Source organism: Ipomoea nil, unplaced genomic scaffold (assembly GCF_001879475.1).
Source record: "Ipomoea nil cultivar Tokyo-kokei standard unplaced genomic scaffold, Asagao_1.1 scaffold3170, whole genome shotgun sequence".
Lineage (NCBI taxonomy): Eukaryota > Viridiplantae > Streptophyta > Magnoliopsida > Solanales > Convolvulaceae > Ipomoea > Ipomoea nil.
The window spans coordinates 1,681,815-1,698,919 of record NW_017619598.1 but is presented as its reverse complement, the minus strand read 5'-3'; the positions used below and the strand labels follow the sequence as shown (position 1 = coordinate 1,698,919).

General features: G+C 39.0%; 1 long non-coding RNA gene across 1 annotated transcript; it reads left to right on the top strand.

Annotated features, from left to right (window-relative positions):
• The first annotated feature begins 6,066 nt into the window (after positions 1-6,066).
• On the top strand, positions 6,067-16,449 carry LOC109167904. The gene is made up of 4 exons (XR_002051935.1): positions 6,067-6,077; positions 7,672-7,675; positions 10,241-10,247; positions 16,372-16,449. It is a non-coding gene; the product is annotated as an uncharacterized LOC109167904 (long non-coding RNA).
• The last annotated feature ends 656 nt before the right edge of the window (positions 16,450-17,105 follow it).

The window sequence follows — 17,105 nt, the reverse complement described above, 5'->3', positions numbered from 1 at the left end:
AGTCCAAAGCAAAAGAGACCCAACATTTTGAATAATAATGTACTGAATATATACTTTAAAATTTTTTAAACTGTAAGCTCATGGGAATATGTTTTAATGCATAAAGATCAAATTTATGAGAAATAACTGAATTTAAAAATTCAAACAATATCAAACTAAAAGGATATGCTATCATTTGTAAATGAAAATCTCACAAACCCTAATTGCATAATCAAACTTAATATTATGCACTTAATGTGATCGAATGCATAAAACAATCTAAAGAGTATGAACCAACTAAAGAATATGAATTTACACCAAATATTCATCTATTCATACTTAACCAAATATCAGCAAACAGATCTAAAATCATAATTCAAAGAACTAAATGAATTATGAAATTAATGGCAAAAGTCAATTGCATAGAAAATATGTTTTTCCAAAATTACTAAATTGATTCAAAATCACTCTCCATAACTTAGTTAATAATAATATTATTATTAATGGCAAAATTGTAAATAACCAAAATAGCAATAAATAACCATAATAATATTATCACATTAAGTAGGAGACTAAATATGGAAAAACAAAGTTTAAAACTGCTAACCTTTATAAACGTTTTCGGATAAAATTTTTAAAACTTAATAAAATTTGAAGTCCGAAATATCGTAATATCAAGAAAATTATTTTCTGACTGGAATATTGTCGCATAAATTTATTTGGAAACAGTTTTCTCCGAATTTCCTTGAAGAAAAATGGAGAACCCCGTACTACCAATCCATCGAGAGGAAAATGTTGTTGCGGACAACAATGGTGGGAACATCAACATTGTTGCAAATTCCCAAGAACCACCAGTGAACGTTGGTTCACAAGTTGGTGGGAGCACTGAGGGATACATTCCCATGACTCAGGTACCTTCGGTACCGAGCGGATCGGCTAAGAAGCCGGAGAAGTTCACCGGTGTCGGATCGAACTTCAAGAAGTGGCAACAAAAGATGTTGTTCTACCTAGCAACTCTCGACTTGACAAGGTTCTTGTCCGAGAAAGTTCCTGAGTTGAATGAACAAGATGTTCAGTCCGTGATGGCAATTGGCATTTGGAAGGATTCGAACTTCCTTTGCCGAAACTACATCCTGAACGGATTGAGGGATGCGCTATACAATGTATATCGAAGGATAAGCACATCAAAAGCGCTTTGGGAAGCTTTGGATCATAAATACCGAAGTGAGGATGCCGGCTCAAAGAAATTTGTGGTTGGCCGATTCCTCGACTTCAAAATGGTTGATTCAAAGACCGTGCTAAGTCAGGTAGAAGATTTGCAACTAATCTTTGACGAGATCCGTGATGAGGGCATGGTTCTAAGTGAAGCCTTCCAAGTAGGATCTGTGATCCACTTATTGCCTCCAGGTTAGAAGGACTTCAAAAATTACCTTAAGCATAAGCGAAAGGAGATGAACCTGGAGGACCTGATCCAGCGACTCAGGATTGAGGAACGGAACATGACGAATGATGGGAGAGCTCCTGTCATTAGTGGTGTTAAGGCCAACGTTGTAGAGCATGGTAAAAGCTCCAAGAGGAACAAGAAGGACAAGCGAAAGCTAGGTCCGAAAAGTGGTGTTACCAAGAACAAGTTTCTTGGTGAATGCTACAATTGTGGCAAGCCTGGCCACAAAGCGTCCGAATGCAAAGATCCAAGGAAGAAGAACAAGAGTTTTGAAGACAACGTTGTTTGAGAGAGCCGTCAGAAGGAGGTCGAGATTAGCCTTTCGGTTATGGTGATGGAGGTGAACCTCATGGGCTCTAACCCACGTGAGTGGTTCATTAATACTGGTGCAACCAGCCATTTATGTTGCAACCGAGAGATGTTCAACACTTTTGAAACCGTTGAGGATGAAAAGGTGTGGATGGGAAACTCTGCTCAGTATGCTAGGGAAGGCATGGGCAAGTGGTTCTGAAGATGACTTCCGGGAAGAAACTGACGTTGAACAACATGCTGTATGTTCCTGAGCTGAGGAAGAATCTTGTGTCTGTCTCGCTGCTGAACAAGCATGGGTTCCACATGGTGTTCGAGTCAGACAAAGTAGTTTTGTCTAAGTTAGAAATGTTTGTTGGTAAAGGATATGTAATTGATGGGCTTTTTAAGCTCAGTGTAATTCCTGTTATCAATAAAAGCAAAGTTAATTCTGTTTACTTGCTAGAGTCTTCCAATTTGTGGCATGGTAGACTAGGTCATGTTAATTTTAATTCTATACGTAGATTAATTAGCATGCACCATATTCCTAACTTCCAAATTAACACAAATAACAAGTCCGAAATTTGTGTTGAGGCAAAACTAACGAAAGTACCTTTCAAATCGGTTGAAAGGGAAACTGAACCACTAGAATTAATCCATAGTAATTTGTGCGATTTTAGATCGATACAAACGAGAGGTGGTAATAAGTATTTTATTACGTTTATCGACGATAGCACACAATACTGCTATGTATATTTGCTTAAGAGCAAAGATGAAGCCGTTGATAAATTCGTTCTTTATAAGAATGAAGTGGAAAACCAACTTAATCGGAGAATTAAGAAGGTTGGAAGCGATAGAGGTGGTGAGTACGAAGCACCAATTGGTGACTTCTGTGCAAGTGTAGGTATCATACACGAGCATACGGCACTTTACGCACCTCAATCGAACGGTGTTGCCGAATGAAAGAATCGTACATGGTACTAGCCCAAGTTGCACTGGAATAACAACTCCGTTCTCAACCCTCAAAATCGTATTTTTTAGGCCAAAATTCTCTAGAAGCCAACGAGTCATGCACAATGGAACGTCATGCACATGAAGATGAAGGATCTGGTCAAGACTAATCTCACCTACTTTAGCCCTCTGACGTGGGCTAGTACCGTGTGCATCACACGTACTCTAAATTCCAACATACTTAATTATATGTATATGTGCAACTATTTAGAATGCTATGTGCATGTTTAAATTATATGAACTGTGCAACATTTCTTCATATATTTTGTGCATTGATCATTATCATTATAAAACATGCTCTGGACGTGTTATCCTTGTGCATCTAAGGCTATTACCGTGTGCATCATCCGTACTTTTAAGTACTTTAAATACCAACATCCTTACTTATATGGATATATGTAACTTTTAAGAAAGCTATGTGCATGTGAAATGTTCTTACTCATATTGGTCTATGTGAAATATCATTGCGCGGAAATGATTAATTCACAAGCATACACCCAATTCATTTGTGCAGTCAACCATACAGGCTTGTGCATCGTGTAACAACATACCGGCAAACATGTCTCCTACTCTCCATTCTGTACTTATATACTCGGTTTATGATGGACCCGGTCCCAACAAAATCATCAGATTTTTACATATGAGATAAAGTGTAATACTTATGAAGAAAAAAGTGATAATTTTAATGAAAAATATAATTTCGAAGTTAAAATTTTACTTGTGAGGAAAATCGTAAGTCTATATAAATTATTTTCCCCTTATAATTTCGATACACATTTCATGCAAGAGTAATTTCAATTATAATATCATTTTATATTCCAATACAAAATTCAATTTCATTTTGATTGAAATGCCATGTTAATCACAACTACACCACAATCAAAATTGGATGGACTATAAACATTTATCAAATCATAAATTAGTAGTTAAATGAACAAAAACCAAAGCATAGATTGAAAACTATCAATAATCGTTAGGTTTAAAATTGGAGATTTAAAACTTTACTAAAATAATATGTTTAATCTTCCAAAAATGAGAAGTGAATCTTACAAGAGTTTTTGAGTATTAATTATGGACTAATAAAGATCGAAAGAAGTAATTTTCTAACATCATTGACATTTGAATAATTAAGTAATTAATTGAACATATTGATTAGAGATATCAATACTTTTTTAAGCTATTGATCGAAATCTATCTAAAACATTTTTACTTTACTTTTCAACATCAATATATATTGTTTCTTACAAACAAATAAATCTGATCTGCTCCTATATGATTGTGACACCCCAAAAATCCAAACTCCAATCCATGAATTAATTGATAATTAATTCTATTTCTTTTGAGGAATTGATTCCTAAAATCCAAATTTTTAATACTCAAGGACTAGTATTTGACTAGTCAATTTTTTAAGTGGTGTTGTACCTTGTGCTTTAAGAGGAGTTCCCTTGTTCCTTACACTTTCTAAGAGTTAGAAAGGGTATCCTTGTCTTTTCACCAAGAGTTAGTTTTGTAACCTAAACCTAGAAGACTTCTTCATTTTCATCCCTTACAATTCCTAGAAAATATCTCTACCTTCTCTCTAGGAAAGAAGAGTAGCTTGTTCTTCAAGCCAAGTGAGACCTTTGTCAAGATTCCAAGTTTTGCTTCCAAGATTCAATCTTTCATCTATTTGGGCATCTAGAAGGGTAAGATCTAAGCTTGTCTAGTCTTTTTGGTTCTATCTTAGTTGTCTTTTTCTTAAAGGTAGGATCTTTATGATCTTTTGGTTTGATCTTGAAGTGGGTTTGGCTAGTGAGCTTAGTGGAGAGCTTGTTGTGGTGTAAGAGAAGTCTTTTGGTCTTCAAGAGGTAACCCATGCTCTACAAAACCTATTTTGCTTACCTATATATGATTCCTTGGCTTCTATTTGTGTTTTGCTATGAAATGTGAGTGTTTATGCATTTATCTTGTGATATTGCATATCTAGAGCTTGTGTTTAGGATTCCTTTGTGCCATTGCTTGGCATGTTCCTTGATTCAAGTCATTTTGTTGTGTTTCGTGAGATTTGGTGTTTTTTGGACTTGAATTTGTGTTTGGAGGAGAAAATCCCCGAAGGGATTTGTTGTGGTACAGGGATGTACCCGTGGGCGGAACGGCGGGCGGGGCACCACCCGCCGGCCTACCCGCGGGGAACATGTTGCCTTGTGGGTAGTGTACCCGCGGGCAGGACCACGGGTGGGGCACTACCCGTGGGTCCACCCGTGGGGAACACAGTGGTGTGGTGATGGGATTTGTTCCCCGTGATTTGTTTGTCTCGGTATTTGATCTTTTGACTTCCCGTTGTTCTTTTGAGGAACTATTTGAGCGTCTTCTTGATGTTTCGTAGGTCTAGAACTATATGGTAGGTATCCATGTAGGATCTTTGGTGTCTTGATTCGTGCTAAGTGTTCAACATTGTGTTTCATTGAACCAAGAGGTGTATTGTGTGTTCCTCGGAACTATCTTGAGTTTCCCCGTTGTTAAGCATGCTAGTTCGTTGTCTTAATGCTAGCGTGTGTGTTGTTCGTACCTTCCGTTTGGTGGATGATAACTTGCGTTATTCATCGTTGTTGTTGTTGGGCTGTGACCCGTCTCTTGATTGAGTGTGTTTCATACCTTCTTTGCAATCCGTTGATTGATTCGTGTGAGTGGTGGTGCGTGTGTGGCTCTACCTGGATTGCACGATTAGTGGTATGGGACGCTAGTCACCAAGGTATTGCAGCGGTCCTCGTGGTGGCCGTGACGTGATTATGGAGTTGTGGCTGAGTCCACGTGATTGGGGGATAACATTGTGTTATCCGGGCATGTGTTGCCGTGATTGGTGGGTTTTCGTTAGTGGTTATAGGTGGGGGACGACGGTCCCGGCGGAATAAGGTTGGACTTGGCTGTACAGGGGATTTCTGGAGGTAATGGTTGGCTTTGAAGGTACAAGGTTGGGGGTAGCCATAAGGTTGGAACAGGGCATAAGATAGGCATACCAACTCGCGATGGGTGATGTTGCGAGGGCTTTGAAAGCCGGTGTTGTGTGATCTTCTCTCGTGATGTGTGTAGTCACGGAGGCTTGTGTTGTTTGGCATGTGTTGCCGTTGGGTGAGTCTTTATCCTTGTGTGTGGTTAACCTTTGTGGTTGGGATGTGTTCCCGGTGTATCCTTAGGAGTGGTGAGTCTTGTGTTGTCTTTTGATCTTGGTTTTTGACTTATATATATGTATTCCGTTTCGAAAATGGTTTTTATATTTTATATCTACCTATTTATGATACTTAACGGTATTGGTGGGTTACCAGCATCTTTCACTGACCGGGCGTTGCCCCGATGTTTATCTTTGTATCTTTCAGGTGTTGAGTAGTCGAGCGCGATGTCTAGAGCCGGTAGCTTAGCACCTGTATCTTTAGACTGTGTTTTGTGGCCTGCGTGCCAATGGTTTTAGATTGTTTTTAGAGTGATGTTTTGGGATAGTGTGTTACACTTGCAGATTGTCGCCTTAGCGTTACCTAGTGTGGTATACGTGGCATAACACCCCTGTTTTGGATTTCTTTTATCCAGTTTCCGTTTTCTTCCGCTGTGCTAGTTTTGTTGTTAATCTGCATGTGTTAAGACTTGTTTTTAGGTCTTGTGTTGTTTTTGGGGGGTGTTACAATGATCTAATCAAGACTTACAATTATTAGGACTATATTATTTATATTAGACTAGGACTATATTATTCGTGTTAGACTAGGATTCTATCTAGCATCTCCATATATTCGCTCCCTGTACTCTTAGACATTATCATTGAATACAACACAATTATATTCTCATCTGGCATCAGTTAGCTAGGGTTTTTCTGATGGCATCGAACCAAACTAATTTATTGTAAAGACACGGCGTCACCTTGCTTCGTAGCAGTAGCCGATGACATCGAACCAAGATACACCGTATGAGAAGCGGTCTAGTCAACGACGTGGCATTGATGATCCGTGTCAAATTTGTAAACGTTTTGGTCACGTGTTCCACGTATCACAGCTCAAGAAATATGTTCACGACCCGGCCCATGTCTTACCACCAGAAGTGATACCGATAGATGAAGATTTGTCTTACGAAGAAAGACCGTTCAGAATTTTGGACTTTAAGACTCGGGACACTCGTAGGAAATCTGTTAAGATGGTGAAGGTTTGGTGGACGCATCATGGTGTTGAGGAAACTACTTGGGAGCTGGAGTCAACCATGCGAGAGCGGTACCCAGAGTTGTTTGTGGAAGGTATCTTGTTTTCCTCGTTGGATGTTTGCTTTGCGTGTTTGTCTTTGGGTGTTGCTTGTGGCTTAGTTAGTTTTGTTTTGGTAGTGGGTGTTTTGTCTTGGGTGTCTTGTTCTTAGTGTTTGGGTAGAAGTAGATGTGGACGTTGAGAATAGAGTTTGTGATGCTCAACCTACCTCCTGTGTCTTGTGATTTCTTGAATTACAGTTGCCTTTCTTTTCGTTTGAAATCCTTGTTAAATCTTTTGGAGTTTTTAACCAAAAGAGTTATTCTTGAACTTCTTGTCACAACGTTGTTTCCTTCCACCGTTTGTTTCTAATTCGTCGTACCCAAGCTTCGGGGACGAAGCTTCTTTGAAGGGGGAGAGGATGTGACACCCCAAAAATCCACATTTCAACCCATGAATTAATTGAGTAATTAATTCTATTTCTTTTGAGGAATTGATTCCTAAAATCCTGATTTTTAATACTCAAGGACTAGTATCTGACTAGTCAACCTTTAAGTTGTGTTATACCTTGTGCTTTGAGGGGAGTTCCCTTGTTCCTTACACTTTCTAAAGCTTAGTAAGGGTATTCTTGTCTTTTCACCAAGAGTTAGTATTGTAACCTAACCTAGAAGACTTCTTCATTTCATTCCTTACAATTCTTAGAAAATTTGCTCTACCTTCTCTCTAGAAAAGAAGTGTAGCTTATTCTCCAAGCCAAGTTGAGACCCTTGTCAAGATTCCAAGTTTTGCTTCCAAGATTCAACCTTTCACCTATTTGGGCATCTAGGAGGGTAAGATCTAAGTTTATCTAGTCTTTTTGGTTCCATCTTAGTTGTCTTTTTCTTAAAGGTAGGATCTTTATGATCTTTTGGTTTGACCTTGAAGTGGGTTTGAGAAGTAAGCCTTGTGGGGAGCTTGTGGTGGTGTTAAGTGAAGTCTTTTGGTCTACAAGAGGTAACCCATGCTCTACAAAACCTATTTTGCTTACCTATATGTGATTTCTTGGATTCTACTTGTGTTTTGCTATGAAATGTGAGGGTTTATGCATTTGTCTTGTGATATTGCATATCTAGAGTTTGTGTTTAGGGTTCCTTTGTGCCATTGCTTGGCATTTTCCATGGTTCAAGTCATTTTGTTGTATTTGGTGAGATTTGGCATGTTTCGGACTTGAATTTGTGTTTGGAGAAGAAAATCCCCGAAGGGATTATTGTGGCACAGGAACGTGTACCCGCGGGCGGAACGGCGGGGAGAGCCCTACCCGCCGCCCACCCGCAGGTACATAGACTTATGGGTAGTGTACCCGCTGGAAGAACCACGGGTAGGGGCCTACCCATGGGTCCACCCGCGGGGAACACAGTGGAAGTGGATCGGGATTTGTTCCCCGTGATTCGTTGTCTCGGTATTTGATCTTTTGACTTCCCGTTGTTCTTTTGTGGAACTATTTGAGCGTCTTCTTGATGTTTCGTAGGTCTAGAACTATATGGTAGGTATCCATGTAGGACTTTGGTGTCTTGAATCGTGCTAAGTGTTCAACATTGTGTTTCGTTGGACCAAGAGGTGTCTTGTGAGTTCCTCGGAACTATCTTGAGTTTCTCTATTGTTAAGCATGCTAGATTATTGTCTTAATGCTAGCGTGTGTATTGTTCATACCTTCCGTGTGGTTGATGTTAACTTGTGCTATACATCGTTGTTGTCGTTGGGTGGTGACCCATTCCTTGATTGAGTATGGTTTCATACCTTCGTTGTAATCCGTTGCTTGACTCGTGTGAGTGGTGGTGCGTGTGTGACTTTACCTGGATTGCACGATTAGTGGTATGGGACGCTAGTCACCAAGGTATTGCAGCGGTCCTCGTGGTGGCCATGACGTGATTATGGAGGTGTGTTCCTTCGAGAAAGGTTCACGTGATTGGGGGATAACATGTGTTATCCGGGCATGTGTTTTGCCATGTACAGTACCTTGTGTACTATGAAATTGGTGGTCTTGTAGGCGGGTTGTTGGTGGGGGACGACGGTCCCAGAAGGGAAAAGGTTGGACTAAGAAGTACAGGGGTCCTGGAGGTAATGGTTGGCATGAAGGTACAAGGTTGGGGGTAGCCATAAGGTTGGAACAGGGCATAAGGAAGGCATATCAACTCGTGATGGGTGATGTCACGAGGGCTTGTGTAGCCGTTGTGGTAAGTTCTCTTTCTTGTGACGTGTGTAGTCACAAGGGCATGTGTTGCCATGGGTGAGTCTTATTCCTTTTGTGTTGTGGTTAACCTTTGTGGTTTGGGATGTGTTCTCGGTGTTATCTTTGAGAGTGATGAGTCTTGTGTTGTCTACTGATCTTGGCTTTTGACTTATATACTTATGTATTCCGTTTCGAAAATGGTTTTATAACTTATATCTATCTACATATGATACTTAACAGTATTGGTGGGTTACCAGCATTATCGCAGACCGGCCGTCGTCCCAATGTTTATCTTTGTATCTTTCAGGTGATGTTTAGACGAATGCGATGTCTAGAGCTTGGTAGCTTAGCACCTTTATCCTTGTTTTTGTGGCCTGTGCGCCAATGTAGTTACACTGATGTTTTGGGTTAGATGTTTACAATTGCAGATTGTTCGCCTTAGCGTTTATCGGGTTCGGTAGACGTGGCATAACACCCCTTGACTTGGATTTTCTTTTATCCAGTTTCTGTTTTATCTTCCGCTGTGCTAGTTTGTTGTTTAATCTGCATGTGTTAGGGCTTTCTTGTGGGCCTTGTTTGGGGGGGGGGGGGGGGGGGGTGTTACACAAACAGACTCCACGTGCATGGTTCACATGGCTACATGATTTTCTTGTCTCTGTGGGCTTCTCGCCTTCTAGGACGGATGTGTCTTGTTAACTCAAAGACTTTGTCAAAGTTATGTGCAAAAAGGATTCCAGTTCTATGAAGGAATACTGTCCTAAAAGGAATAGATATTGAAGAATACTAGTTCTAGTCTGATTAGGAATAGCATCATTATTCACAAATCTGTTAGAAGTAGCTACTATAAATACGGGTTGTCCTTTATCACAGGGATCAAACATTCAACATTAATCTTGTGAGGTACGAGAGTCTTTGAGGATAGGATACTAAATTCCCCTAGAAAGTAGTACATGTGTTTAGATTTCAATAGTTTGGTAGGAAAGATCATTCTATTGTGTAATCTCAGGTTCCAAACAGTGTACTTTAAATATTGAGCTTTTAGTAGATTTAGGCAAGTTCTCAAATTGAGAAGTGCCTCGCAGATTAGGGTTGTTTGCCCGAACTGTGTTACAGATCGTTTGTGTTACAACGTCAGTTTCAACATCACTGTGTGCTGCACTTATATAAATTTCAATTGGTATCAGAGCCAAACTGCTTAAGTTACTAGCAGGATCCTAATGGAGTTTCCAAGAGAAGGACTATCAAACACAGAAGGGATACAGTGCGTGCAAAGGGTTTGGACACAACCAGTCAGAATGTCCAACATACTTTAAAAGAAAGAACAAAACATATGTGATAACACTAAGCGATGACTCAGACAGTGAATAAGATACCAACACTAATTTCGTAGCATTCACCACAAATCATGAGAATGAAACGGAAACGAAAACGAAAATGATATACAAGAACTGCTAGAGTCATATACACAATTGCATGCTAAATGGGAACAAATAATCAAAGTAAATCTTGAACTCATACATGAAAATCAGTTTCTAAAAGATGAAAAAGAGAGTAATGAAAAACGCCTTAAAGATACTCAGAATGAATTAATGGAGTCGAAAAGAAGAGAGGCCAAACTATTACAAGAGATCAAGGCACTAACTGAGAGGCCTAGATCTCCAAATCCAGCGTCCAATGAAAGTCATTCTTCTGAAATTCCTGAAGTGTCGCAACATCACTTCCAACACCGAAGGAGGATCAATGCTATTACTGTCACAAACTGGGGCACATAAAAACATGCTGCTTCAAAAGACAACATGATCTGTATTACAGACAAATCAACAGAGATTGGTTAGTACCAAGCAAGAAAATCTGGGTAAGAAAAGATCATAATGTTGCCTACACCTCAAAAACTAGCAAAAAACAAAACATATGATATTTTGACAGCGGGTGTTCAAGGCATATGACTGGAAATCCAGAAAATCTGGAAAAGATTCAGTATAAGAATGAAGGACATATTACGTTTGGAGATGGAGGAAAATGCCAGATCATTGCAAGCGGCATCTTGAATGTCCATGGGCTGCCTAGGTTGCCAAAAGTCCTCCTAGTACAAAGTCTATAAACAATCTAATCAGCATAAGTCAGCTTTGTGAAGATGAACTCAAAGTAGAATTCTCTAAAGACATTTGCACTGTGTTTAATCAGAATCAAAAGTGTGTCATGATGGGAAAAAGGTCCGCAAACAAATGCTATACATGGGATGGTAACCTATCTGGTTTACAGACAACCAACAAGCAAAAACAATCACGACACCAACATATGGGACACATAAATTCTCATGACATCAAAGGGGACCAAGAAATATTCCTAGACTATTCAGGTTATTCATCAAACAGTAAGACTTTCCGTGTAGACAGTACAATGGAATCCATGAATGTGGTTATTAATGACACAATTTCAAGAATAACCACTAATGATGACGAAAGTTCCAGAGTTTTTGAAACAACTGTTCCAACACCTCTTACTACTGTTATGCAGAATCACAAAACAGAAACAAAACCAGATGAAGAAAAGGATGATGGCTCTGCAACGATCATTATGAGCCCTGTTCTGATTTCAAAGGAACCCTACCAAAATATTCAAGACGAACGTGAACCACCACCAGCCTTTTTGTGCAAGACAGCCCTGGAGGGCGAGGGTGGTCTGGCGGTGGCAACGGAGCGTTTTCCGACGACGACTATGTCACCGGAAATTGGAGAAATTCCAGTTTCGTCTAGGTTATCCCATGAAGATCAGATCGGATATTTTAGAGATCATTTGGAAGAGCTTTCACCGGATTTTATGTTATTTCCAGAAATTAATGATGGCGCGGAATTAGTACATTCGAAATTCCGGTCAGGAAATCTAGATGAGATTGTAAGGTAGAAGTGACCGATTGATGGAATCTCTGTGGATTCAAGTTTGCATGGCCAGAATACATCTCCGATTAAAAGAATTCTCGACAGATTGTCTCAGCTTTGGCGTCGTGCTCCTCTTATGTGCAATTTCCCTTCGGGATGTCGCGATTGAGGAGAAGTGATGAAATCAAAGGCGTTGGCGGTAATAACAGAGGAATAATAAATCAGAGGAGAAATTAGTTGTGATAGGTTGATTTAATTGGGAATTTTTTTAAAAAAAATCATACTCAAATATAACACTCACCAATAACAGAGATACATGGAATCAGTTAAAGGGGAAATGATTCAAATGCCAAGCTTTTTATGGAATCAAGGATTTTGCCAAAAATTTGACAAAGGGGGAGATTGTTGACTCAAAGACCTTGTCAAAGTTATGTGCGAAAAAGTTTCCAGTTCTATGAAGGAATGTTGTCCTAAAAGGAATAGATATTGAAGAATACTAGTTCTAGTTTGATTAGGAATAACATCATTATTCACAAATCTGTTAGAAGTAGCTACTATAAATAGGGGTTGTCCTTTATCACAAAGATCAAGCATTCAACATTAATCTTGTGAGGTACGAGAGTCTTTGAGAATAGGATACTAAATTCCCCTAGAAAGTAGTACATGTGTTTAGGTTTCAATAGTTTGGTAGGAAAGATCATTCTATTGTGTAATCTCAGGTTCCAAACAGTGTACTTTAAATATTGAGCTTTTAGTAGATTTAGGAAAGTTCTCAAATTAAGAAGTGCCTCGCAGATTAGGGTTGTTTGCCCGAACTGCGTTACAGATCGTTTGTGTTACAACGTCAGTTCAACATCACTGTGTGCTGCGCTTATATAAATTTCATGTCTCTTTTTATCTATTCTCGTGACAATATTCGTCTTTATTTCTTGGTGTATGTTGATGACATTTTAATTATGGGTTCTGACTCAGATCGTGTTATTGCTCTTATTGATAAATTAGCACTTGAATTTAAGGTTCGTGATATGGGTGTGCCTTCTTTCTTCTTGGGAATAGAAACTGTCCCGTTATCTGGCGGTATGCTTTTATCCTAACAACGGTACATGAATGATATTCTCAAACGTGCTGTCATGGTGGACTGCAAGCTAGTAATCACGCCTATCTCTTCTGCGAAAATCACAAACGACGTGGTCGTTCCCTATGCCGATCCAACACAATACAGGAGTCTTGCTGGTGCTCTCCAGTATCTTACAGTAACTCGTCCGGATCTATCTTTTGCTGTTAATCTATTGTGTCAACATAGGCATTCTCTCACTACTACAGACTGGGCCTCTCTAAAGAGAGTCCTGCGGTATGTCAAAGGGACCCTGAATCTTGGCCTGCGTATTTCTCGGTCTACATATATAGATATTCACGCCTATTCTGACTCAGATTGGGCTGGCAATCCGAATGACCGCAAATCTACTTGTGGCTTTGCTGTGTTCTTGGGCAGTAATCTTGTATCTTGGGTTTGACGGAAGCAACGGACTATGACACGTTCTTCGACTGAAGCAGAATACAAGGGACTCGTTGATGTATCTGCAGAAGTTACATGTCTCGTTTCTCTGTTACATGAAATCAGCATCCCGCATGCGTCTCCTCCTCGACTATGGTGTGATAATTTGGGAGCTACTTATTTATGTGTCAATCCAGTGTTTCATGCTCGCACGAATCACATTGAGATTGACTATCATTTTGTTCGCGATAAAGTAGCCAAAAAGGAGTTAGAAGTGCACTTTATTTCAATCAAGGATCAACTAGTGGATATTTTCACAAAGTCTCTGTCGTCTCTTCGTTTTAACTCTCTCCGTGACAAGCTCAATGTTTTGGCTAGCCAACCTTGTGCTTGAGGGGGAGTATTAGGACTATATTATTCATATTAGACTAGGACTATATTATTCGTGTTAGACTACGATTCTATCTAGCATCTCTATATATTCGTTCTCTGTACTCTCAGACATTATCATTGAATACAACACAATTATATTCTCATCATAATGTAATAGAAGTGTTTAATATTTAATTTTGATGTTCCATCAAACACATATCTAACTTTATATATAAGAATTTAAAACAATTTGAAACACAATCAATTCACCATACAATTAAAATTTAATCAATTTAAAACAACGAAGGAATTAAACAATGCCATTTTTCATAAAACAATTCGAATAAATAATTGGTCTCAACATTCATCAAAGGTCCATCTAGCATGACTACGTCAGCCCATTGTCAGAATAAAAAATGAAAATTATAAATTTCTCATTAGCACAAAAAAAAGAGAAGATCTTTTTAAAGTAGTTATCACATCAACCCAAAAATATAATGAATCCAATTTGAAAAGTAATTCTCTTGCTTAAAAAAAATTTAATTAACTTGAACTCAAAATTCAACGAAATGAAATAAATAAGAATCAGAGACTAACATAGTAATTTACCTTGAGTGATTAAAATTGAAAGGAGAAGTTGACAAGAAGACCTGGGCAAAAGCAGAAGTAGTAAAGAAGAGGAGGTAATTTTCAAAAAAAAAAAAGGAGAAAAAAAAAAGAAAAAAAAAGAAGAGGAGATCTAAGCTAAGTGTCTGGTGGAGGGCTGAAACTCTTATAGAGGGGAGTGAGGAGCGGAGATGGAAGGAGTAAAACTAGGGGTAGGTATTAGGGTTTAATCTCGTGGGCTGGTCCTAAATCATCCCGTTGTGAAGAAGTTATAACAAATAATTTTTGGCCCACAAAGAATTGGGGTTTGCAAGCTACATACTAACTCTAGGGCTGACGTCATCATATATCTTCAATTGTAATATCTTTTCCATGGATATAACTTTACATTATTTTTATTTATTTTTAGAACTTTACTCAGATAGAGTCTTGAAACCTGAGTGAACCTCTTCTAACATTGGAACATCAGTTCTACTAACTTTTGTGCATCTCTTGAGACATGCAATTTTTCCAAGTTCTAATTCTATCGGACTTTCATATCTTCTGTAGAAGATCTAGAGTTTGACTATCCTACAAAATATCTTCAATTCTCTACATATTTCTTCTGGATATTCAAACTAACTCTTGCCATTCAAATCAATTTTCTTTTTATAAAATATATATAAAAAAATTTTGAAAACTGAAAATATGAGGTAAATACACAACGTTTATAAAAATTAAAAGAATATTTATTACAATAACATATATTTATTGAAATTCCAAAATTATTTTTCAATTTTGACCAAATACAAAGATTTATCATATGTAGTATTCATTTAATAGATTGATTAATATTTTCTTTCTTATTTTGCCGATGCATAATAAATGTATTGAATTTAATTTAAGAGTACGAGATATTTCTGTATTGAGTATGAAATGCATACATGAGAAATATTAGAATTTCAAATTCTTAAACAAAAATATAATGTTAATTCAGTAATTTTACTTAGATTCATTGAACGGTTAATAAAGATTGAATTAAGTAATTCATTAACATTTTTAGTAATTTGGCATCTTAGTAATTGGTTAAAGATATCAATTAAAGATATCAATAATTTTTTGGCATGGACCCCGTGGGACGATTGCTCAAGCATGCAGAGACCGGATGCTCAAAGATTGGGAGGTGACCATAAAACGTTCTCTCGTGAATACAACCGTGTAGTTGATTTGCGGGCTAAATTGGTCCATCGCAGGAATTGTGATTGAACCGAGTTCCATGATCTAACGATGAAAGTTATTAGTGATCAACTTGAGATTGATAAAGCTAGAATGGCCCTGCATAGGAGGGTTGTTTGAGTTTTTGAGAGTTTGTTTCGAGTACCCCTCCCCTTTCCTCCCAATTTTTTTTTTGAAAAAAAAATTATTGACATCTTTTTCAAAATCATTACACTTTAATTATCAATAGAACAAATTGCACTTTTGGTCCTGTGACTATTATGATGTTGATAATTTGAGTACGTGACTTTCAAAACTCTCAATTTAGACCTTTAACTATGCAATTATTAGTAGATTTGGTCGTGCCGGCCAAATTGACGGCCAATTTTGGCCGGAAAATTTTAAATCATTTTTAATTAATTAATCAGAGGGGCAAAGTAGTCCTTTCACACTCTTTCTTCTTCTCCATTCTCCTCCCTTCTTCATCTTTGCAGCGACGGATTTCGTTCCGGCGGCGGCGACGGTGGATTTTTCCGGCGAATCGAGGGAGGGAAGTTTTTCCCGACGGTAATGGCTAGGCACTGTGCACAGTTCACCGGCGACAAGGCATATTTTACACAACCCAGAAAAAAAAAAGAAAAAAAAAAGGAGACGATGAAGATGATGATGAGCAGAGACCTTGAGAAAGATTTTTCAAGTCCAAATTCTCTCTCCCAGAAAGTTAACAATCCTTCTGACTGTGCCTTTCTCACCGCCATCTTCCTCCTCGTCTACGCCACTGTCGTTGCCTCCGTTGGCACGACGGTGCTCGTCGGAGGTTAAACTCACCTCCGACTTCGTTTTCCTCCTCCTCTACGCCATTGTTGTTAGCCTTGTTTCTTCTATTCTCTCTCTTGTTTTTCTTGCTCTGCAATTACGGGCTGTCCTCATAAGCGTCGATGATTTCGTGGATGAGCTGCCGGTTGGGCGATGAGTCTCACCTCAGCAAGTAGCTCATGTAGCAGCTGAAACAGTTGCAGTTGAAGCAGGAGGTGGTTGCCGGCGCCGGCTTTTCTACTCCCCCTGGAGTTTGCAGAAGAGCAGGTGATGATATAGGCCAACCGCCATGTTCAGTATTCCTTGATGATTACCGGATGGACGGCGAACCTGAAGAGCCACGAATCTCTGGCCATTGACGGCGATCGACGTGATGAGATTGCTGGTAGTGACGCGGACCATCCCAACGAGCACACCGCGGAACCACGATGAGGCGTAAATCTCAACGTTCACAGCGGAACGTTCGGAGTTGAGGAATTCATCGGTGACCCGAAACGAAAACTTGTTGTTCCATGCGGGATTGGTGTTGCCGTTCTGGTCGATGCCGATGGAGCGCTGCAATGACGCTTGCAATGCCGGGGAAACGAAATCATTCCCCCCCCCCCCCCCCCACTTT